The following is a 23249-nucleotide window of genomic DNA, read 5'->3' as shown; positions in this document are numbered from 1 at the left end:
TTTTAGAAGAGACAATTTTCAGTGCTGCTGAAGTTCAAACACCCTGTTTTATGGCACCAAAAATAATCACAGTTCCCGTAGCACCCATAGTACTTCCTCTTTCATAACACCCACCTGAGTTATTTACTGCTGTCCTCACCACCAGGCTCCCCGAGATGGGTTCCATGACCTTCCTATTTACCTCTGTGGCTCCTTCCCTTAGCAGAGTGCCTGGCACCTGAGTTGAAATAATAGCTTGTTGAAATAATAGCTATCATTTGTACCTAGGGATTTTTAAATTAAAATTGATGCATGGGTGGGACAGGGGGAGGGGAACTTGTGTTAAGCTGTTACTCCTTTGGAGGGAATCTTTCTCTCCATTGGTGTTAAAGAGTGATGAACTCTCACACTAGCAGAGTTTTCTGTAACATCCCCACCCCAATGCCTAACAAGCTCTGGCCTTCACTGTTTCCCTGGGTGAGGTTTAAGGGCTTCACCAGGGAATCTCTGAATGCTTTGATCAGGGAAGTTTCTGAGGTAGATGAATTAGAGAACCTTCACCAGAAATCAAATCAGCCAGAAACTTGATCTTGGACTTCCAGCTTCCAGAACTGTGAGAAAATACATCTCTGTTGTTTAAGCCCTCCAGTCTGTGGTATTTTGTTATGGCATCCCTAGCAGACTAATATAGTGGGGAAACGGAAAGTCTGCTTCTCTCCAGGGGAGGTGTTAGACCCTGCTCCCACCCCTCCAGATTTTTCCTCGGTAGCCTATTAGCTCTGATGCTAATCTGCAGTAGCTCTTATTTCTCCCAAGACTTTTCCTGCATATCTGTGCTTCTTTCCAGGCCTCTGTCTCTAGAATGAGGTAAATGGAGAAATGTTTGGAACCATCCGACTCTACACAAATAGCTGTAATACAAGGTGGCAGGTGCCCAGCATCTCAGGAGATGTTAAGAGCTAACATGTTATGAAAGTTCTGAAGTGAGAGGGCAGGGAATGGGGCAAGAGATCTGGGAAAAACAGATGCAAACTAGAGTACTGAAACTGGATCTTGATGAATAGATGTGGCTATTAGGAAACAGGTGAAGGCTACATGGATGGAGATAGGCTGGGGTGGGGGGTGGTGTTGACAAGGTAATAAAAAGATCGAGGTAAGAGTACAGGTGTGCTCCAGAATGGCACAGTTATTCTTCTTTCATTCAGTAAGTAGTTATTGAGCCCTTGTTCTCTGTGGGGATATGGTATATAAGACAGAAACTGTCTCTACCCTTACGATCTCACAGTCCAGTGAAAAAGAGACAAAGAACAACTAAAAAGGTAAAGAAAACCATTACAATTTACAGTTGGTGCTATAAAAGGCACAGGGTATTCAAAAAGAATAACTGAGGGGAAGGATATACTTAAAGATGTGGGTGGTCAGGGAAGAACTCTCTTAGAAGTGACTTGGCATGTTTAAGGAACTGAAAGAAGGCCCTTGTGACCTGAGTCAGTAACCCGAGCTTAGTAAGAGGGAAGCCAGAGGCATGAGTGAGGCTGGAAGGACTAGAAGGGATTGGCTCACCAGGGTCTTGTAAGCATTGGCGTAGAATTTGGATATTATTCTATAATAAATGGGGAATGAAGGCAGGGTTTTAAGCAGGAGAGTGACCACAGCATAATTTTTATTTTTAAAGATTACTCTTTCTGTATTAGTTATCTATTGCTACATAACAAATTGTCACAAATTCAGCTGTTTAAAACAACACATGCTTCTCATTTCACAGTTGCTGTGGGTCAGGAGTCCAGGCACAGCTTAGCTTCAGGCTGCAATCAATGTGTCATCCAGGGCTGGGGTCTCATCTGAAGGTTGGACTGAGGACAGATCCACTTTCAAGCTGACATGATGATGGCGAGATTCAGTTTCTGTGGGCTACTGAGCAGAGGACCTCAGTTCCTTGTCACATGAGCTTCTCCAACATGGCAGCTTGCTTTATCGAAGCCAAAAAGGGACAGATTCAGCTAGCAAGACAGAAGTCAAAACCTTTTATAATCTGATCATGAAAGTGACATCTCAGCCCATTTGCCATATTCTATTGGTTAGAAGTAAGTCACTAGACTCACGCTCATGGGGAAGGGATTACACAAGGGTGTGAATACTAGGGGGTGGGAATCATTGAGGACCATCTTAAAGTTGGCCCACCACAGTGGAGAATGGATTCTAGGGAAGGGCAAACTGGAGGCAAGGAGATAAGCGATACAGTCTAGAGATGAAGGATCTCAGAGAAGGGTGATGGCAGTAGAGCTGGAGAGAGTAACCAAGAATGAGAAGTGTCTTGGAGACAAAAGCAACAGGTTTTGTTGATGAATTGCGTGTGGGAGGTAAAGGAAAAAGAGGCATCAGTAACGACTTCTAGATTTCTGGCCCTCTAGCAACTGGTTGGATATTGGTGCTATTTATTTATTTTTTTAACTAAGATGGTTAAGTATAGGGAAGGACCAGGTTTGGTTTTGGGGGAGGAGAATCAAGAATTGGGCAGCAAGAAATTAACAGGAATTTTAGGTAGGTACTCAGATATCTGACCTCAGAGGAGAGTTCTGAGTTGGAATATAAATCTGGGAGTCTTTAGCACATGAACATGACTTAAAGCCATGAACTGAATGAGATGAGGCCCCACTGTGGGCCCTTGAATACCCCTCTAAGCTGTTTATGTGCAGATCATTCCTAGAACCCCATTCAGTCCTCTGTAAAGTGCCTCAATCTACCTTTAGAACTGCCTCTCTTTCACTTGCCCTAATTCTAACTATCTTTTAAGAGAGTATCCAGGTTCCATCCTCTCTCTCCCGGCTGGTTTTGCTTACTTAGCGGGGGTGGGGGCGTGGGGGGGATGAGTGTATCATTTGACTTAATCCTACTTGGCCTTGTGCTCTATTTCAGCATTGTCTTAAACAATGTCATTCAGCTCCCATTCTTAATCTCATTATCGCCATTTAGGTTGTAAACTTTTTGAGGGGTGGGGGTGGGGGGAGCGTTCCTTCTTTTATCCCCTGTCCCTTTCTCAGTTCACCACAAGTACTTATTGTATGAATGAATGTTTCAATAGCAGTTTTATTTATGGCCATTTTAATAGCTACCAAGAGGCCAAGGGGTGCTATGGGAGTTGTGCAGCTGTTTGGACCTTTGTGACTCTCAGATTTATTGATGCTGAAAAGGACTGGGGGAGTCATCAGATAGGTAAAAGAAGTGAGAAAGGAGATAGAGTCGGGAAATACCCACAAAACCTGGGCTCAGCTGTCAAGTATCAACAGGGATACAACAGAGATGAACCCAGGTCCAGAATGAAGAGAAGAACAAGGATCTAAGACAGGATAGTGGGGCCACTACCACCCATGTTTTCAGGTGCCAAAACCCAGCTTTTGCACATGTATCTAAAGTTGATTCAATTGTGTCACCTTGGACAACTCACATTAACTCCCTTGAATCTTGGTTTTCCCATCCATGAAATGGGAGCAATAATACCTACTGCAGACTTATAGTCAGGAATAAATGATACAGTGCTTCTAAAGTATCTGCTCCAGAATCTAGGGTATAAGAAGTAGCCAATGGGAAAAAACAAACAAAAAAACGGTACTGATGAACCTGGTGGCAGGGCAGGAATAAAGACGTAGATGTAGAAAATGGACTTGAGGACATGGGGTTGGGGGGAAGCTGGGACGAAGTGAGAGAGTGGCATTGACATATACACACTACCAAATGTAAAATGGATGGCTAGTAGGAAGCTACTGTGTAGCACAGGGAAATCAGCTCTATGCTTTGTGATGACCTAGAGGGGTGGGATAGGGAGGGTGGGAGGGAGGCTCAAGATGGAGGGGATATGCGGATATATGTATACATATAGCTGATTCACTTTGAGTACAGCAGAAAGTAACACAACAATGTAAAGCAATTATACTCCAATAAAGATTTTTTTAAAAAAGGAAAGAAGATAGCCAATGAACTGTAGTGTTCAGCGTCATAAGGATTACGTCAAGTCAACCAAACTCACTAGGGACACATATATTGACCAGAATATACCAATACTAAACACATACGAGGAATTAGTTGCCAGGAATGTTCGTATCATTTGCTCAACACATTTTCTTTTCTGAAGGAAAGTGTATGTGGGAAGACTGAGTGCTGTCAGGAACTATTTAGTAAGTTGGAAGAAGGACAGAGGGAGGTGGGTGTCTGGAAAAATCCAGCTGTCATGAAGTGTTCAGCCTGTCAAGGCACTCACTGCTCAGGCTGCCCTTCATGGTCGAAGGCAGAGACACAGTGACCAGAGCTTGCTTTGGGGTGCCCTTTCTAGGCATCAAGCGCACTCTGCTCCTACTGTTGTATCATTGGTCGGTTATGATGTCATTGATTAGGCTATGATTTGGGTGGCCTAGAGTCCAGGCCTGAGGATGCAGTCTCCTTATCACAACTGGATAAGGACACAGTGTCCTCAAATGTTCCCTTTTGGTTCATATCTATGCTCATCGACTCTTACTCCCTCACAAGGTGACTGAATTTCAAGCTGGGGAGGGCGGATGCACCTTGCAGTACCATTCCATTTAACATATTCTACGTACACAATTTATTCAGAATGGTGGCTTTACAGATAAGGAAACTGAGGTATAAGGGATTCCCTATTTAAGGATGGAGGCAGAGACCTTGTCTCTGGGTCTTTGTAGACTCCCTGTCTTGGACAATTTCCACTCCAAAGACTCTTTCTATGGAATGTCTCTGTCATATCCACACTTTCCTAAAGGAAACCTTTATATATAGTTCAAATCCACCAAAACAAAATTAAAAGAAGAAAAAAAAAACAACTCTGTTTCTCCCCATTGTTATGAGATCTCTGTGCTCAAAGAGGCCCTAGAGGAGAGCCCATACAAAGCAAACGTCATGCCGTGGGCAACCAACTTCACCCGCCACACACACACACACACACACACACACACACGCACACACACCACCACCACCACCACCACCACCACCAGAGTCGCCCCAGCGCATTGTTTCAATTCACAGCCTCTCTTTTAAGTACCAAAAGGTTAGCTGAAAGGGCCTTTCATGGCCTGGGCTGTTCTCCCCTGCCCTCTCCCTCCGATGCACTCGGTCTCCTGCGCGAATTCCAAGGATAACTCCAAAGCGGTGACACCAGCTAGTGCCAAGGAGCTCGGCGTGGCGGCGATCCGCTGGACGCAGACAGCAAAGCTCACCCTTCGGAGTTGGGCTGAAGTAACTGTCAAGCATCTGGCTGCCCCGCCCCCTCCCCGCCCGGGTGACGCCGCCGGCCCCTCGGCCGAGCCCCGCCCCCGCGCGCTCCGCGCTCCCCGCCCCCCGCGCGGCCGCAGCGCTCGCTGCACGCGCTGCCGGCCCCGCAACTTCAGCCCGCGCCGCAGCTGCCGGGAGCTGACGCGGGAGGGCCGCCGGCGCCGGGGCCTGGACGCGGGGACCCGACTGCTTCCCGCGACCCTTTGTCCCTTCACCCGAGTGAGCGCGCTCAGGGTAGCTGCAAAGCCGGAGGTGCGGGCGGCCCGGGTCATTGCATTGGCACGGAGGCTGTTATTCTAAGCCGGAGACCTCAAGTGTCCTCCTGTCATGACAAGGAGCCTTCGTCTTTAGGTATGAGCACCTTTTTATTTGTTCTTTTTTGCTTGATTTTGCTGACAACCCGAGTGAGATCTGTGTGGCGAGGGTGTCCTCGGCTTGCATGAGTGTTGCCTGTTAAGGAGCCGTTGGGACTGGGGCGTCCTCGGCTTCCTCCGTCTGGGAGGGTTCAGGTCTCTGATGCCCGCAGGGTAGAGACGCGAAGTTGCCGAGCGGTGCAGGGCACAAGCACTTTTGCAGTCAGAACCGAGGGATGCCCAGGAGAGTGGAGGGACCGACCCAGAAGATGGTAAGGGGCCCCCGGCAGTGCCCGGCGGCTGGAGCATCTCTGGGGCTAGGACACGCGTGGCCGGACGTTAGGTGCCCGGTGGCGGGGGGGCGGAGAGCGCCCCGGGATGCGGGTCCTGAGCTGCCGGCTGCCACCGAACGACTTCCGGCACTCTCAGCGCCCACGGGGAGTCCAGCTCAGGCTGAGATCGCAGCCTCTGGGGTCCCAACTTGCCCCCAGGCTGCCCGGATTCAGCTTGGTCAACGAACCAGCCTCATCCCTGCGTGTCTGAATTACAAATTGGCAATGTGGGGTGACGGGGTGGGGGGATGAGAATTGGGAGGAGAGGCAAGAAGGAGAAATTTGTTGCATTGATGCCCACCAGTGTCTGGAAAAACGGGGGTGGGGAGTGGGAGTGGGGTAGGTGATGATGCACCTGAGGACCGGAGCACCCCTGCAAGTTTCTGTGGCTTGGGAGATGGTCTAGAGAAGAGAAGCATCTGCAACTCTGTTACCGCAAGACTGTAACCTCCTATCCTCCTCCCCCAGGGTAGTGGGGAGCAGATAGAGAACCTCATGTTAGAAGGGAGTAGGTGCTGCTGGAAATTAGACAAGCGGAAGCCATGCAGATGTTAAGGTGGCAGAAGCGCTGTGCCAGCCCCTCGTGCAAAGTGACAGACAGCTCCCGCAGGAGCAAGAGAGCAAGTGGAAAAGCAAGATAACCGGGCGGATTTTGTTGGGGGGAGGGGCGGGGGTGGTGCAGAGGGGATGTTGGCAGCGTGGAAGGTTCTTATCCTGAAGATACCAACGTGTTGCTCGAGTGACGGAGAGGAAACGTTTAAGCTTTTGGTTCCGGGGGAAACAATCATGATTGTCTTGGAAAACATGTTGGGTCCGTCTTTCCTCCCTGCTCTCCACTTCCTCCACGCTCACAGCCATGCAGTTGGTTGAAGTTCTAGGACTGGGACTAATCGTCGCCCCCATTCCCAAAGAGATTGTACTTGGCGCTCTGTATGGGACTGGGCATCTTCTGTGAGCATTTGCCCCTTTGTTATCTGACACGTGATCACTTCTTCGTTTTTGTTTTCTATCAGGGTTATCTGGCTCTGAGAATGTTCCTCTCCTCCTACCCACCCCCACCCCAGGATATTCCTATTCACCTATTTCCCCTCTTCCTCTTCCTCCTCCAGCCTTTTTGAACCAGCCTCTGAGTTTTCCCTCTAATCCCCCCGCCATTGTGTCTCCATCAGACTGTTTTAGCTGCTGTTCCAAGCAAGGGATGTCAGCTGTGAACTCTTCAAGAAGGAGCATCATCGGGCTACTCTCCAGTGGTTAATTAGGAAGCAGCCAGTGGCTAACCTTCTGTAGGAACAAATTGCAGGGGTGTGTCTACTCAGGGTAACAGCCACTAGAGGAAAGGGCCTCCCTGCTTTTCACCGTCCCTGGTAGCCCAGCCCTCAGGCTCAGCCTCTTGTGCCCAGCTCCCCCTTCAGTAGAGATACTGCCTAATCCTGTCTCTTCCCCAGGAAGGTGATACACTTGCCCCAAAATCTGCTGCATCCAAGCATCTGAAAACCTGAATACTGGAGAATCTGTTGAGTGAAAACGTACTGCATATGTTGCTTTTCCGAAAGGCCCCCAATGGGTGCTGCTTCTCTCTTCCTCTGCCAATCCAGTGTGAGGTTTCTGCTTTAAATATTTTATCTTATGTATAAATATAAAGAAATACCAAGCTAGAGCGAGGAAAAGCTAATAAAAGCCTGCACTAGGGACTTGCACAAAATTCTGAGTACCCGAACACAAGCGCCAGCAATGGCTCTCTTTCTTTTTGTTGACTGCAAAGTCAAATTATTTCCAGCAGAAAAGGGACCCATCCCTTTTCAAGGGTGACCTGGAGAAACCAAGGGACCTGGGAAGGAGATATTTATATCTACAGGTGTTGGTAGCTAAACTCATATCAAATTCTACTCTTTAGTATTGAAGTCCATTGACTTGGGGCCCTGCCCATGACGGCCAGGTGTCCTGCCCTAAATCTGAGGTTGCTGAATGGATACATCCCTAGCGTAGTTAAACCCCACAGCCCAGCTGTGATACCAACCACATGCTCACTTCTGAATATAACCAGGTCACTTCTCTGCTGTATTTTGGGTTAATTCACAGATTATTGGCTCAATAATCGGTGGTGTCAAGAGACTAAAACACAGACAAAGGCAGTTCTGGAGGGCGGGCAGCGCAGCCTGCACGTTTCACATTAAATCATGGAATCGGGCAAACAACAGTCCCTGGGGTTGAAGCGTTTGCAAAGCTGTGTTTTATTTTTACTGTTCATTTCATTCAGTGGGTTGGGGAAAAAAGATAAAATGCTGTCTTGTTTCTATTCTGCAAAGAAGTCAGAAGTCTAAAACCAGTTTCTTCCTTTTCTTGGGAGGAGGTGGCGGTAAAGTGAAAGTCCATTTTGTTTATGCAGTAGGTGCTCCTCTGGGCAATGGCAGATTTGACTTTCCACTTGGGCTTTCTCTGCCCTGGTGGCCATGAGCAGGGCCTCGTGCTTCTGAACAGCTCCTCTACCAAGGTTATTTTCATCTGCCAAGCTGAACTCCACGAGCTGGAGGAGATAGACAGCTTGTGTTTGTGGCCATTCAACCAGAAAAGAATACCAGCTGAAAACAGACAGTGAAGCAAGGGAAGCGGGGCTGGGGGTGGGGAGAGGAGGTACAGATAGGCCAGCAGCACATAATTGGTCCCCCAAAGGCAAACCTAGACACGGGATGGCTCCGTAAAGCAGTTGTCATGTAAACACCCCACAGTGATTATTTGAAAGATCCCTTCAACAAAGGAGAACGATTATGACTATGTGCCTTTTCATCTGGAGGGAACCCTCCTTTGGCTTCATTCCTCTCCGCTTTCAAAATCATATCCTTCTAGACAGTTTCTCCACACAACATTTTCCCCCTGAAAATGAAAACCTCCCCATTGTGCACATGGAGGCCTTCCAGCCGATTCAACTAAACAAAAGCACTCAATGCACAGATCTTGAATGAATTAATATCGAAACACCCACACGTCCTCCTCCCTCTTCCTATCTGCCCTCTGAGGCCACCAAGTTCCTCTCTGGCTGAATGGCCAAGGTTTGTTGTTGGGTTTTTCGTTTTGTTTTGGTTTTGGTTTTTGGTCACTGTACACTAATCCCACCTTAGTTGGAAGTATTCCCAAATAATAATAGATGTTTTTCTCAGAATGTGGCCAGCTATGTAGAAAAGATCATTTTACACATGGCCCAATGCTGGGGTGCCCTCCCTGGACACCATCAAGAAAAGAAGCCACTCCGACTTATTGTCTTGTGTGCAAGGTTTACATGACACTGATGAGCACTGCGTGGAGGAAATGAATGTTTTCACATGTCTATCACACTAATTAAAAAAGAAAATTAGATTTCTTTTCAACAGTGAAAGCAAATGAGGTGCAATATTTCTATGTTGTATTTCATAAGATCAAAACGAGCTCTCTGCCAGACCAAGGAGGGCAGAGTCTTAGGCAAAGGGAATGTTTTTCACACCATTTAGCATTCAAAAATATAATAAAATAATTAAAAAGTATTTTTATTTCTGAGGTGCGTTGGAAGTCCAAGTCCTCAGTGTTTTGTAATTTAAGGGAGTACTGGGATCTGGCCAAAGTTAGATTTTTCATTCAATATGAAAGTGTAAGATATTGATTATACCTTCTAGGAAGTGCACAGTCTGGTAGAGAAGGAGGAAGAACCCAGCTGTGTTGGACAGAGTGCTGTCCACACATGTCTTGGTTTGCCCTGTATACATCTGTTGTTGCAGCCTAATTATTAATAGCACCCCTTTCACTCAGAAGGATTCCGGTTTGGTCACCCTAGAAATAGGGCTGTGAGAGGTCAGAGGAAGGAGAGGAAGGCTGTGATTGAAGTAGCCAGTGAAGATTTCATCCGTGCCTATGGTAAGATTACAGATAAATGGAAGGGAAAAGAGAAGACTCACCAGATAAGAAGACCAGGAAGACGGTGAGCTCCCTGAGGGCACAGAGGGTCTATTTTGTTCGTTCCTGGATCCTCAGGGCTTGCGTGCTGCCTAGCAAATCATAGGCATCAAATGTGAATTCGTTGCCTGTGACCTAGATTTAAGATCAAGACTGAAGGTAGGAAAGTTAAGGATAGTGAGGCGGTGTGCCTGGCAAAGGTCAGATGGGCACGATTACGAAATAAGGCTATTAAATAATGGTGATGGTGCTAAAACGAGGCTGGCGATGCCCGCCCCATAAAACAACCTGTGTACAGAACAATGTCCTGTAACTCTTGTATAATAAAGTCACTTGTCTTTGGGGTTTAATGCTGTGGCTTTCACCGCTAGCACTGGAAGTGATCTATTCCTTCTCAAACAAATTGTTCAGGAAGGAACTGAAGGAACAATGACTCCATTCTCTTCAAGCTGGTCCCCTTCTGTCTTTGTTTTCTGGGAGGACTTTTGGAAGAGAGGCAAGAGCGGGGTGGGGGGGAGGGTACCTCACAAATACAAAAGTAATACAGATGAACACAAAGGGCACACGGTTTTTCCTTCCCATAATAGGGGGAATAAATCCAAAGTGACAGTTTCCTGGAGCTAGTGCAACTCCTGAGAGGTTATTCCCAGTACAGCATTTGCTTTCCCTACCTTTTGCTATATATGAAGGCCCGGAGTGACTTGGTCTTGGCCTTAACCGTAACAGTCTACCTTCTAATTAATGTGACCCCGCTGATATATGGAGTTTCAAGGTTAACTTCCCTAAATGAAGATTCCTGTATAACTACCAGGTAACCCTTGAACAGCAGTGCCATACTTTTCATTTATAAAGTTATTTAGCAGCATTTTAGCCACTTTGAAATGATCCGTATCTTCCGAAATTGTAATATAATTTAGTGTTGTCTTGGTGATGGTTCAGAAATATGTGGAGCTTAGAAAAGAGAGAGATAGACACACACAGGGATATAGCACTGAGAACATGCATCGGGGTTCCATTGCAGACAACAGAATCCACTCAGCAGAAAGGACATAAAATGACTTATGGAATTGTCAGGTCAGGAAGGCCAGGGAAACACACCCTAGGTCGAGCTTTCTGTAACAACTTTGAAAGTCGTGTTGTAATGGAGCCACTCACTGCCTGATCAATAATCAAGATGCTGCCTGCTGATTTAGGAAGCTACTGTCTCCAGAATGAGGCTGCCACTGCCACCATCAGGAAACAGCCAGCCAGGAAGGCACCACAGAAAAGCCAGACAGTCCATGAAGGTGGTTGCCAGTGGTGACAACAGAAAAGGCAGAAGTATAGCATAGCAGGCAAAATAATGTGTTGTCACCCCCTCCCAAAAGATATCCTAATCCCTAAAACCTAATCCCTGAAAGCTGTGAATGAAGAGATTACCTTACATGGCAAAAGGGACTTTGCAAATATGATAAAGCCAGGCACCTTAGGATCATCCTGGATTCTCCAGGCGGCCTCAGACTAATTTCGTCAGCCCTTAGAAGCAGAGAACCTGTCCCAGCTATGGTCATGTGACTATGCAAGAAGGGTCAGAGAGATGCAACATTGCTGACTTTGAAGGTGGAGCAAGAGGCACCAAGAGAAGAAATGTGGGTGACCTCTAGAAGCTAGAAAAAGCAAGAAAGTGGATTCTCCCCTGGAATCTCCAGAAGGGAACACATCTGTGAGACCCATTTCAGACTTCTGACCTCCTGAACTGTAAGCTAATAGTTGTGTGTCACCTTATGCCACTGAATTTGTAGTAATTTGTTAAAACAGCCATGGGAAACCAATACCCACAGCCTCCCCATCAAATCTTGTGGCAAGTACACCTGGTGGAGACCCCCTGCATCAGGTGCATAATCCGGGCTGCAGGGGATTCTCAAAACTGTTTTCAGCTTCTGGGCTTCGGTACTAGAAGGCACCAGGATGGGGTTGGAATGACGTTGAATGCCAATCACTCATATCCAGTGCAGCTGCCGTGGGAGCACGTGGGGAGCCCGGGGAGCCACAGGTGTATATGCACAGTACCCTGAGGGACGGAGGCATGTAAATATGGCAGAACAGAATTGGATGCCTGAGATTTTTAGGAAGTTTAACAAGTGTTATTAAGTCATTAAGGCACAAGGGGGAGGGGAAGAGAAGGCATCAGAATAGTTACCTGTTTTACCGAACTAGAAGTTACTATCTGATCTATTAGCTATCGCTGGCAGGGTGGTAGTAAGGAGAGATTGTATGTAAGTATCAGTATCAGGGATAATTATTGACATTCTACAACTTATCTCAACTTTATACAGTCAGTCTATATGGCAGACTATATTTTCCAAAGGTGGCCTCAACAGTATCTTCCACCCTACAGGCCTTCCTACACAGTGACTTTGATACTCTTCCCATTGAGAAATGAGGCCTTTGTTTCTCCGCTCAAAAACCTGACCCTCTGGACTAATAGGGAATGTGACTTCTAAGGCTAGATCACAAAAAATAACTCAGCTTCTTATTAGCTCTTGAAGCTATCAGCCACCACGTAAGCTATCTGACTATCCTGAGGCTGTCATGCTGTGAGGAAGCCCAAACTAACCAGCCACATGGAGAGGCCTGGCATCACAAGGAGAGAGATGCCTGGCCAGTACCCAGCTTCTCTGGTCCCTACTGCTCCATGTCCAGCTACCATCTGACTGCATGGTAGACCTTGAGCCAGACTGTCCAGCAGAGCCCTTCCCAACTCCTGACTCACTCTTGTTGTTTTAGGCCACTGAATTTGGGGATGATTTGTCACGCAGCAATAAATAACCGGATTGGTCCATGCTGTCGGATGCAGAAAAAATGTCAATTAAAACCACAATCTTGTGTTATTCCTATCAGATTTCTTCACTGTGAGGTAAATAGTGTGACAGTTGTCAGTAGTAGAATAACCAAATCTAAAGCCCACGTTCTCTTGCTGTAGAATATTGGCCTAAGAAACTCACTCTTAAAATATGTATCAGAAGCAGTTTGTTGGTTGGTTTATTGGGGGAGGATTTAGGAAAAGGGGAATTGGTAGCATTGAGAAAGAATTTCAAACTGGCTAATTCAACGTGTGACTAAGCAAGACTCCTGGTAACTTCTTTTGATAGTAGAATTGCCTCAGTGTGGCAGGTAGATGCGCTGCAAATCTTTACTTTGGGGAGTGTCGTCAAATTTGGGACCCACTTAGCAGATGGAGAAAAAGAGATGAAACACAGCCGGACTAACACACAATGAAGTGTGTTAGCCCTCCTCCCCAGCAGGCTGACTGCTCTTCTTTCTTTTTCTACCACTTCTTTTTTGCACATGCCTTCTTCCTTGATACCCAAAGTTTACTGCTCCTGAAGTTCAAGTTCAAGGTCCCCTCGGAAATGGTACATAATAATACATTGGTCTAAGTCATAGTACCTTATATTTCTGCGGGTTTTTGCAGTCTTCAACAACTTTCATCACATCCATTATCCCATTTCAACCAGAGAACCCCATGATGTATGCAGGACGAACATTAATGTCCCTGGTTTCACCAATTAGGAAACAAAACAAAAGGCTTGTCCAAAATCATGGTGCCAGTATGTCTAAGAGCCTGGGTTAGTGCTGAGCTGTTCTCACCCCCATTTGGCGTCTGCCACCCCAGAATATCCATTCAACTGGCCTTTGTAGCAAAATCAATGTTAAGCTGGAGAGAGGGAGGGGTGATTTGTTCTGCCTGCCCACCATCTTCAGTCACCAAAATATGGCCTATTTGAAACCCAGTTCATTGAGAGCCTGAAGCATGACTATTTTCTCTTACTACCTGACTAATGATGTCAGTTTGACACTGTATTTTGCAAGTGGAAACCTGCCCCGATAATGACATAAGAAAGGTCAGGAACTGCTCCCTTTGCAGGCTCCCATGACATCCCTAAAAAAGCTTGCCCTTTGAATTTTGTCAAATGACCTTTGGCCGAAAATAGGATAGAAATGGCATGTGCTGTTTCTTTTTTAAGGGTTATTTATTATTATTTTTTTAGATCCTCAAAGTGTGTTTCTTCACATTAATATATTTTCCAGATGTAATTTTTTTTGGCTCTGAGTATTGCAAAATGGCTCTTTTGCCACTGATGGAAGAAAACAGCCAAAGCAAGAAGAGGCTAAGGGGCTACATTAACTCAAGGTGCTTTCAAATATGTGAATATACAGTTATCAAGCTAGAGGTACTGAAAAAAAATATTGAAAGAATGTGTGGTTTTCATTTAAGGAACAAGTCTCACTCCTTTACAGTCTAACTGGGGGGAAATAAGTGCAGGTAGACCTTGCATGTAGATTCTGCGTACAAAAAAGATGTTCCTGGGCTTCCCTGGTGGTGCAGTGGTTGAGAGTCCACCTGCTGATGCAGGGGCCACGGGATCGTGCCCCAGTCTGGGAGAATCCCACATGCCACGGAGCGGCTGGGCCCGTGAGCCATGGCCTCTGAGCTGCGCGTCCGGAGCTTGTGCTCCGCAACGGGAGAGGCCACAACAGTGAGAGGCCCGCGTACCGCAAAAAAAAAAAAAGATGTTCCTTGCATCTTCTCCCCTTAAGTAAATTATGTGATACTAAATGAAGGCACAGGGAAGTCTGAAGCCATTGCAATTTTTAAAAATAAACCCAATTTCTGAATTACATATGTGTCCACATGTATCTCATATCGCATGTTGACATAAAGCCCCTCTTCTGTAGTGAAACATCGAATCTAAATAAAATGTTTTATATAATAATATTAATAATAATAGCTATCATTTAATAGCATTTCCAATATGCCAGGAACATGTATTCATTCACTGAATTCTCTCAGTGACCCCAAGGTAATTATTATTATCATCTGTACTTTATAGATGAGAGAACTGAGGTTCAGCAAAATTAGTAAAGACAGAGTACAGTTTTAAATCTGGGCCGCCTGGTATCAGTCTGGGCTGTAGCTGTGGATGTAAATATACAAAGACCCTAGATTCAGAGTTCCTATAACTGCCGGTTAGTAGCATGTTCCATAAGCCTGAGTTCTCCCACAGAACTGAGCTGGATTGTGGTTGCCAGATCACTTGGCTTAGTCACTCAGTACTCAGATGGTCCATGCAATTTTCAGGTTGAGAGTCTTAGTTGATATCAAGGCATTAATGAGACACTTCAGGACTTTATTGTAATCACTGAGAAGCTTTTTCACATCATCCAGCCAAAAGGTTCATTAGTCCTGCTAAGTAAGCAGTGTGCCTGTGCTGAGAGGTACCCTATCACAGGGAAACAGACACTTTTCCACTGAGTAGACAATGCGTCCTGATAAGTGATGTGTGTCAGTGGCAAGCCTTCCCTTTCCTCATGCAAACAACTGTCCTTCGCAATGCCTCCGATCTGAAAACCCCACAAAAGGGGAGGGAAATGGAGAAAAAGCAAACTTGGGAGAAAAAAGGAGTCATTCCTTCCCTTTTAGAAGGATTATTGTCTAATCCATACCCACATGTAAAGTGTCCCTTGTTCAATTTTGTCTTAATTACTGAATGTAGGAAAACAAGATCATTGTTAATTCATGCAGTTTAATTTATGCATAGGAGAATTATACAGGATAATTACCTGCAGTTGAAGGAAATGAATAGTGTCAGAGCTGGTTAATCCATGCATGGTTCACCGTTCTATCCCTCTCTCAGAAAAGACTTAAAGCGGTAACCAGTGTGCGTGATGTGCAAAATTGCATTGGTTTGTTAAACAGAAGTATTTTTTCTTTTTCTTTTTTTTTGCGGTACGCAGGCCTCTCACCACTGCGGCCTCTCCCGTTGTGGAGCACAGGCTCCAGACGCGCAGGCTCAGTGGCCATGACTCACGGGCCCAGCCGCTCCGCGGCACGTGGGATCCTCCCGGACCGGGGCACGAACCCGGGTCCCCTGCATCTGCAGGCGGACTCTCAACCACTGCGCCACCAGGGAAGCCCAAACAGAAGTATTTTTTGCCTTTGATTTGCATCACAAGTAGAGTTCTCAGATTTGGACTGACTGCATTTGAATATCATTTTCCGAACAAAAGCTTTGATTCCCTGACTTAACTCCTGGTTTTTTTTTGTTTTTTGTTTTTTTTCGGTACGCGGGCCCCTCACTGTTGTGGCCTCTCCCATTGCGGAGCACAGGCTCCGGACGCGTAGGCTCAGCGGCCATGGCTCACGGGCCCAGCCGCTCCGCGGCATGTGTAAGCTTCCCGGACCGAGGCACAAACCCGTATCCCCTGCATCGGCAGGCGGGCTCTCAACCACTGCGCCACCAGGGAAGCCCTTAACTCCTGTTTGATCTTTTCCAGAAGTGCCCATTTTTCAAATCAGTGCCAGAGAAATTATCTTCATGGGCCCTATGTTAGCCTGAGTAAAATTTCTTTTATGGGAATAATTCAATGGGAATGATGATTATTTCATTTATCAAGATTTATGGGGGATTTATAATAATGATTGGTAGTTTCCTCATTGTCTGGAACCTCTGGGATCCAGTGGCTTCCAAAAACTAAAACCGAAACAAACAGCTGCAACAAATTATGGGACGATGAGTGGACACAGATGGAAGTATCCTTGTGATTTTTGTCAAGCAATAGATAGCTGTTAAAGCCTCTTGGAATTCATCTATGGTAATTGGGAGAAGAACAAGACTTGGTTAAAGTTTATTAAAAAAAATTATTCATAACTTTTCAAACATTTTAGACAGGTTACAATAATACACAATTAAAAAAGAGAATAAGCATCAAAAGAAGGAGCTCAGAAAGTCAGTATTCTAACTTTAAAAAATTAATGTTTATGCTACAATTGAGCAGCAAGTTTTGCTCTGAGCTTCGTTGTAGCCAGACCAAAACGGATACATACTCGGTTATCACTGAAGTTACTGCTATCAGGAAGATGGACATGCAAAATACAGCAGTTCCTCGGAGGGCCAATTACCCCAGCATTATGAATTATAAAAGAAATGTCTTATGTGGGAACTGACACAGAGGAGGTTAATTTGAGCTCGTTAAACCAGAGCATTGCAGTGAAGTTCAAAAGTCGACACTTTGCACGTCGACCTTCACTCTTATTTTCTTATCCCTCCATCAGGTTCTCCTAAAGATCCAAAAGGAGCAATCAAAGGAAACTTCATGAAGAGAAAAAGAAATATGTATAGTTGGCCTTCAATTGCTGTGTTTTGGACAAAAAAAAAGAGAGATTCAACTTTTCTAAGGCAAAGTTACATGCCATAATCAGGTTTTTGTCTTCAGGCAAGGTTAGCAGAAGGAGTTGAGGGTGACTCCTCCCTGCCTACATGTTCTCACAGGGGAGCCCGGCTGAGACAATTGAGTTGCAACTTCATGATAATCTTATTACAGTGCCAGAATTCAGCACTTGAGATCTTAGGTTTCAGCGAGACCAACCTGATTAGCAAAATGAAGAGCATAAAAACATAAAACTTTCATTGCTTAGGTAAGGCCATTTGTCTTTATATCCTTGACCTTGGTGTTGATGATGATGGTGGTGGTGGTCGCAGGCATCTGTTTTACTGAGTGTGTACTCTGTGCCTGGCGTTACACTTTACAGGCTCGATGTCCCTTAATCCTCACAATAACTTAACGATGTAAATATTATGAGCCCCATTTTAGAGAAGAGGAAACTGAGCAGAGGTCATTGTTCCAAAAAGGAAATTCACACCAATTGTGTGACTGCAGACTGATGGTCTAACCACACACCACACAACTTGAGGTGTCTGTGTGTGCACGTGTGTGTTTAAGCTTCCGGATCCTGCTGCTCCCTTGCTTTTACTTGCGGCTCCTCTCTGTTGTGTACAAAGACGCTGACTGTGGCAATCTCTAAGATTCTGTCTAACTTAAGAACCTCTGTTAATTAGAGCTGTGATGGCATGACATTGCCTCTGAGCTGACTCTCAGGAAATACGTAACATATATACACACGTGTTAAGTTTATTCTCATTCACTAAGACAAATGCCCCCACTTAAACCATTCTCCTTGACTCTGGAAGTGCTAACAGAAACATAACTGATACATTTGATACTGCCCTTCCCTGCTGAGAATATTAATTGTGGCACACAGCATGGTCTGAAATCCAGCTCTGGAAGGCGGCAGGAGGGTAGGGGGTGCAGTGGCTGGCTGTGTCCAGCCACCTGTCCATACTGTTGCCCCCTTTTTCTCTTTACCCTGAATACCCCAAGCCGAACAGTTGGAGGGCATCTTCTCTTGGGGCTGGAACACCCACACTGCTGACTCGGAAACAATAAACCCATCCTGCCAAATGGTATATTTTTGGTACAGAGAAAAATTTGTCCCTCCTAGGGATCAAAATACATTCTTACGTGAATGCATGTCATTTTTTTTAAGACATTGCCCAGTTCACATTCCACATTCTGCTCATCCCACTGGATTGTACTCAGCACCCACATTTAATGTTCTCTGTACTTTCAATTCCAAAGTCTTGGGATGAGGTTTGAGAAACACACAGTGTGAACGACACCCTTCAAAAAAGAAAATGTTCAGAGCAGCTGGTTGTCTGGAGGGCGTCCACTGAAAAGCTCACAAACCATACCATAGAAAATCAACTCTTAAAAATGCCTGCTTGGTGGTAAAATATCCTAGGATCTTGTGCCATATTTAATACCAACTGCATTTTTTTATTTAGGAAGAATCAACTATTTTTTTACCCCCTCTGCAGATATTATATAGTCTCTCCAATTGAACCCTAGCTCAGCTAATTCGACTTTCAAGACACCTGAGAATGCACAGTACTATAAATGAGATCCTAGGTAAATTATAAAGCTCAGGAAATCAACCTCCTTTGAAAGATTTCTCCTCTGGGAGATGCACAGGAAGTCTCCATCCAGACCTCATTAAACTGGAGACAACTTGATAATACATCCTCATCATTGTAACAATAAGAATAGCGAATGCTATTCACTGTTCTAAGCGCTTTAATTCAGTAACCTATTTAATTTTCACAGCAAACTATGAGTTTGGTTCTTTTCCCAATTTTACAGATGAGGCAATTAAGGTCTGGAGAGGTTAAGCAGCCCATCAAGGCTATACAATATAAAGTGGTACTGCCGGGCCACAAACCCAGGCAGGGTGAATTCTTTGGTCTCAGCAGCCCTGAGATGCAAGGCTCATTTGCTTTGTCAGCACACAATTGGAAAACAGAAGATTAGACGACCATGGGTTCCAGTCCTGATAGGCAGTTACTTTTGAGTCTTTACAACAGTGGAAAAGTTTTTTCTTTTAAATCCTAAGCTTCTCAGAGCCATTCCTTTTTGCCACTAAATAAGAGAGACAATTTTGTCCTGTGTTTCTGGTAAAGACTACAATGCCTTTTTCAAATATTTCTTGTAGTGGAGTTGGAATCAAATGACTAAAGAACATTAATCGTGACTCAATTTTTTACATATTGAAAGAATGGAAGGCAGATGTGATCAAGATTATGGTATACTGTGTGCACAGAGAAAAATTAAACCCTGGGAAGATTGTTTTAAGTATCTCTGGCAAGGCTCCACCCCAGATCGATTAAAACAAAATCTCTGGGGATGAGGCTCAGACAATCACATTTTTTTTTTTTTTTTTTTGCGGTACACGGACCTCTCACTGTTGTGGCCTCTCCCGTTGCGGAGCACAGGCTCCGGACGCGCAGGCTCAGCGGCCATGGCTCACGGGCCCAGCCGCTCCGCGGCATGTGGGGTCTTCCTAGACCAGGGCACGAACCCATGTCCCCTGCATCGGCAGGCGGACTCTCAACCACTGCGCCACCAGGGAAGCCCAACAATCACATTTTTAAACTCCAGGAACTTCTAATACGCAGCCAGGTTTGAGACTCTCTAAATTATATTAGGCTCTTTCTAAATGTTATTGATAGTTATATCAATAGGAAGGTGCAGAGGCTGAGATATAGGTTAAATATTTATTTTAATGTGGTAAATATCTTCAAATAAACCCAATAATTCAGTTCTGGGTTTAGTCAAAACTGAACTTTCTGGATTTAGCCACAAGAGTTTAAGGTACAAGGCATTACTCCTGAATAGCAAGGATTACCCATTTATTTTTGTTGAATCTAAAATGCTGTTATTATTGTTATACTATGTTATACTATGTTACAATGAGCATCTCATTGTGGGGAAAGGTTATGGAATAAGAAAATAAAAAGCAAGGAGAGTGACAGTGAGACAAAGATCAATTGTTCCTGAACCCTCTGAGCACCTGATCAGACCTGATTAATGACGTCTTTGGGGCCACAGGGCATTCTGAGTACTGGTGACCCTCCACTCCAATTGAAGGAAAGTCACATTAAGAAGCAGGCAAAGAAGGGAATTCCCTGGCGGTCCAGTGGTTAGGACTCTGCGCTCTCACTGCCAAGGGTGTGGGTTCAGTCCCTGGTCGGGGAACTAAGGTCCTGCAAGCCACGCAGCGCGGCCAAATTAAAAAAAAAAGAAAAGAAAAAGAAACAGGCAAAGAAAACTAGAGGAGGAATTCTGCTTTCTCAGCTAAAGGAAAATAGAGATGAGTGGAAGCAAGGCCACATGTGGGTGGTAGAAACTCCAATGCTAGTTCTGGTTCTGCCAACAGCCTTGTTGGAACAGTTGTCTACGGGTCAATTTCCTTACCTAGGAATCATGGTAATTGTTGTACCTAATTTACAGGGTTGCTGTCAGGATATAGATGTCAAAACATTTGGAAAAGAGCAATCTACAAACATAAAATGTTATTATGAGTCTCCTCATTAGGTGATACTACAGACAGCTGTGTGGCCACCAAAAGATGCACCATTCTGTTTATTTTTATTCCCCAAAGGGTCACCTGTTCCAAAGTCTTCTAAATTTAGCATGAGGTACTAAATTCTTTGGGTGCTCCATATGGTGGATAAGGCCTCTGTCAGTTGGCTTGAACACCTAACTTCCCTACACAGAGATTATTTCATCTTTTCATTTTTGCACGACTAATGCTACTAAGCTCAGTGCTGCCAGTTTGTTCAGAGTATGCATTTGTTTCTCAAGTCCTAACGGCCTTAGACCCCTCTGTGCTCTTGTCCATGGTGAAAGCCTCAGAATATTCCCACGAGCTTCTTCCTACAAGCCAGAGGACGGAGGCAAGATCTGAGGCCCCCTGACCACACAGTTCCTTTCCCTGTTAATCTGCTCCATGTCTAAGAGAGATGGTCCCAGTTTGGGGGTTTCTGTGTTTACACAGATGTTGGTCTGGGAGGAATGGAAAATTAGGTGGATCTGGAACTTCTTAAAGCCAATTAATTTGACCACCAGTGTGGTCAAATGATAGGCTTCTTGTTTGCTTCCAAGTGGGATTGGGTTGACTCACCAAGGAAAAAGGCTAAACCAAATCTCCCTCTCCTTCTAGAGAAAATAGACAAATTTCCCTTCTCTATGACCTCATCTTTACCCGCACCGAGATTCGAGGAGGACAGGGATTATCATGTATTGCATTCATCCTGCATCTCCCATTCTTACCTTCACTGAGTTCTAAAGTGCTCCGTAAAGTGGGTGAAGGTTAAGAATTACTGTCTCCGACACTATACTTGCTTGCTTCATGCTAGATGCGGGCCCTGACACCCGTACACTATTTGGGATTGCCTTCTTATATCAGCACTGGGCCAGTAGACATCCAATAAATTAAAATGTTCAAATATGCATGTAAATAAAGAAAATGGGATAACAAATTCCTAAAAACCCATCACGGAGTAGAGTGATTGTCAAGAATTTTCCACACTTGCTTCATCCATCCCTTTTGTTATTGTTGTTATTAAAGCATCATAAAGTAAATCTAGACCGTATGTCATTTCACTCCTACAAGCTTCCATGGGCATCTCAAAAGTGTGGACATTTTCCTGCATGATCCTAATTCCATTTTGCACCTAACAAAATGAGCGATATTTCCTTAGTATCGTCTAATACCTAATCCATATTAAAATGTCCCAAGTGTCTCAAAAATGACTTTTTTCGGGCTTCCCTGGTGGCGCAGTGGTTGAGAGTCTGCCTGCCGATGTAGGGGACACGGGTTCGTGCCCCTGTCCAGGAAGAGCCCTCATGCCGTGGAGCGGCTGGGCCCGTGAGCCATGGCCGCTGAGCCTGCGCGTCCGGAGCCTGTGCTCTGCAACGGGAGAGGCCACAGCAGTGAGAGGCCGCGTACCACAAAAAAAAAAAAAAAAAGACTTTTTTCATTAGGTTTGTCATCATGATTAAAACAGGGTCCACACATTGCATCAAGATGGTATGTCTTTTGAGTCTCTTGTCCTTTTTCCTCCCTTTTTTCCCATGAATAAATGATTTGATGAGTAGGGAGTCTGAAGCCCTGAGAAGATCTGTCCAGAGAAAGCCTGTTACCTGCTTTATTTCTCCTAGGCTGACCAAAGAATCACTCGCTCTCACTCTACTTTTTATAACTTCGCCCAGGCTGACCAGATGGTTGGGGTGGTGGAGACAGTGGCTAAGGACGCAAGAAAATGGATAAAAACCACTTTCTCACTAGTGAACCAGAGACAAAATTTAAAACACAGAGCCAAAAGAAAGCCAAGCATTTCAGAGTGAGATTTGAGTCCCAGAAGATAGAAAGTATCCCTTCAAACAATTCTACTGTGACCCAGAGGATGGAGTGAATTCACAGGGAATGGCCTAGAACACGGTTGAAACTGGTGAGAGTCAGGTGATGGAGTGGTGTGGTAGGGGAGACAGGTTGTCTTGGGAAAAGTCTTCCAACCCCTCTTTTTCCTGCTCTATAAAAATGGATCTGACTCCCCTCTAGGTAGATTGGCTAAGGGCATGAATGGGCAAAGAGTCACAGACAGCTAAGAGCAGAAGTTAATTTGCTAGCTGAGTGGGAGCTTGGTGTGATTTTAGGAGTTATGTGGGCATCTGAGAGGGGAAGCATCCTGACAGTGCCTTTGGGCTCAGAATCCAAGTAATATGGCATTTCACATGTGTACAAATAAGCCCGTAATGTATTCTTTTGTCTTTGCTGTTGGGAATTTGCCATATGTTGATGGGTCCAGTGTGGGATCCATAAACATTTGTTCTTTCTTTGCACTAAATTGTACTTTAAGCTAAGGCTTAAATGGACTTTTTGCTTCATTCCTGTTTCTACAGCTTCAAATCCTCTGGACAGAGCAAGGGATAGTAAGAAATTATTTTATACCCTTGGTGTACCATAAAAAGGAACATAATTCTGCTTTGTTGATAATCTAGGTATTTGCACATCGCTATACCTAACTGCTTTGCATTCTGGTTATAAATTATTTGATTTTGGCAAACAAAAATAACTCAGCAGATGTTGTTAATATGACCACCTTCTTGGTATGCAGCAGCAAGGACCAGTAATGAAACCACTATCCCTATTATAGCAGTTTAA

The 23249-nt window shown here is 45.0% G+C and overlaps 1 protein-coding gene across 11 annotated transcripts in view; it reads left to right on the top strand.

The window, feature by feature from the left end:
- RIPOR2 (RHO family interacting cell polarization regulator 2) overlaps positions 1 to 23249 on the top strand; it is a 212127-nt gene that overhangs the window by 117600 nt on the left and 71278 nt on the right. The window contains exon 1 of one of the 11 annotated variants that reach the window (XM_029243124.1): positions 5356 to 5610. The exons of the other annotated variants lie outside the window; for them this stretch is intronic. The gene's annotated coding sequence lies outside the window, so the exon portion shown is untranslated. Of the gene's footprint in view, positions 1 to 5355; positions 5611 to 23249 lie in introns of those variants that run through there. 11 annotated transcript variants of the gene reach the window in all.

This window comes from Monodon monoceros, unplaced genomic scaffold (genome assembly GCF_005190385.1).
Source record: "Monodon monoceros isolate NGI ecotype Baffin Bay Population unplaced genomic scaffold, NGI_Narwhal_1 Super_Scaffold_3, whole genome shotgun sequence".
Lineage (NCBI taxonomy): Eukaryota > Metazoa > Chordata > Mammalia > Artiodactyla > Monodontidae > Monodon > Monodon monoceros.
Note: the sequence above shows the minus strand (reverse complement) of the source record. Positions and strands in the feature narration are given on the sequence as shown.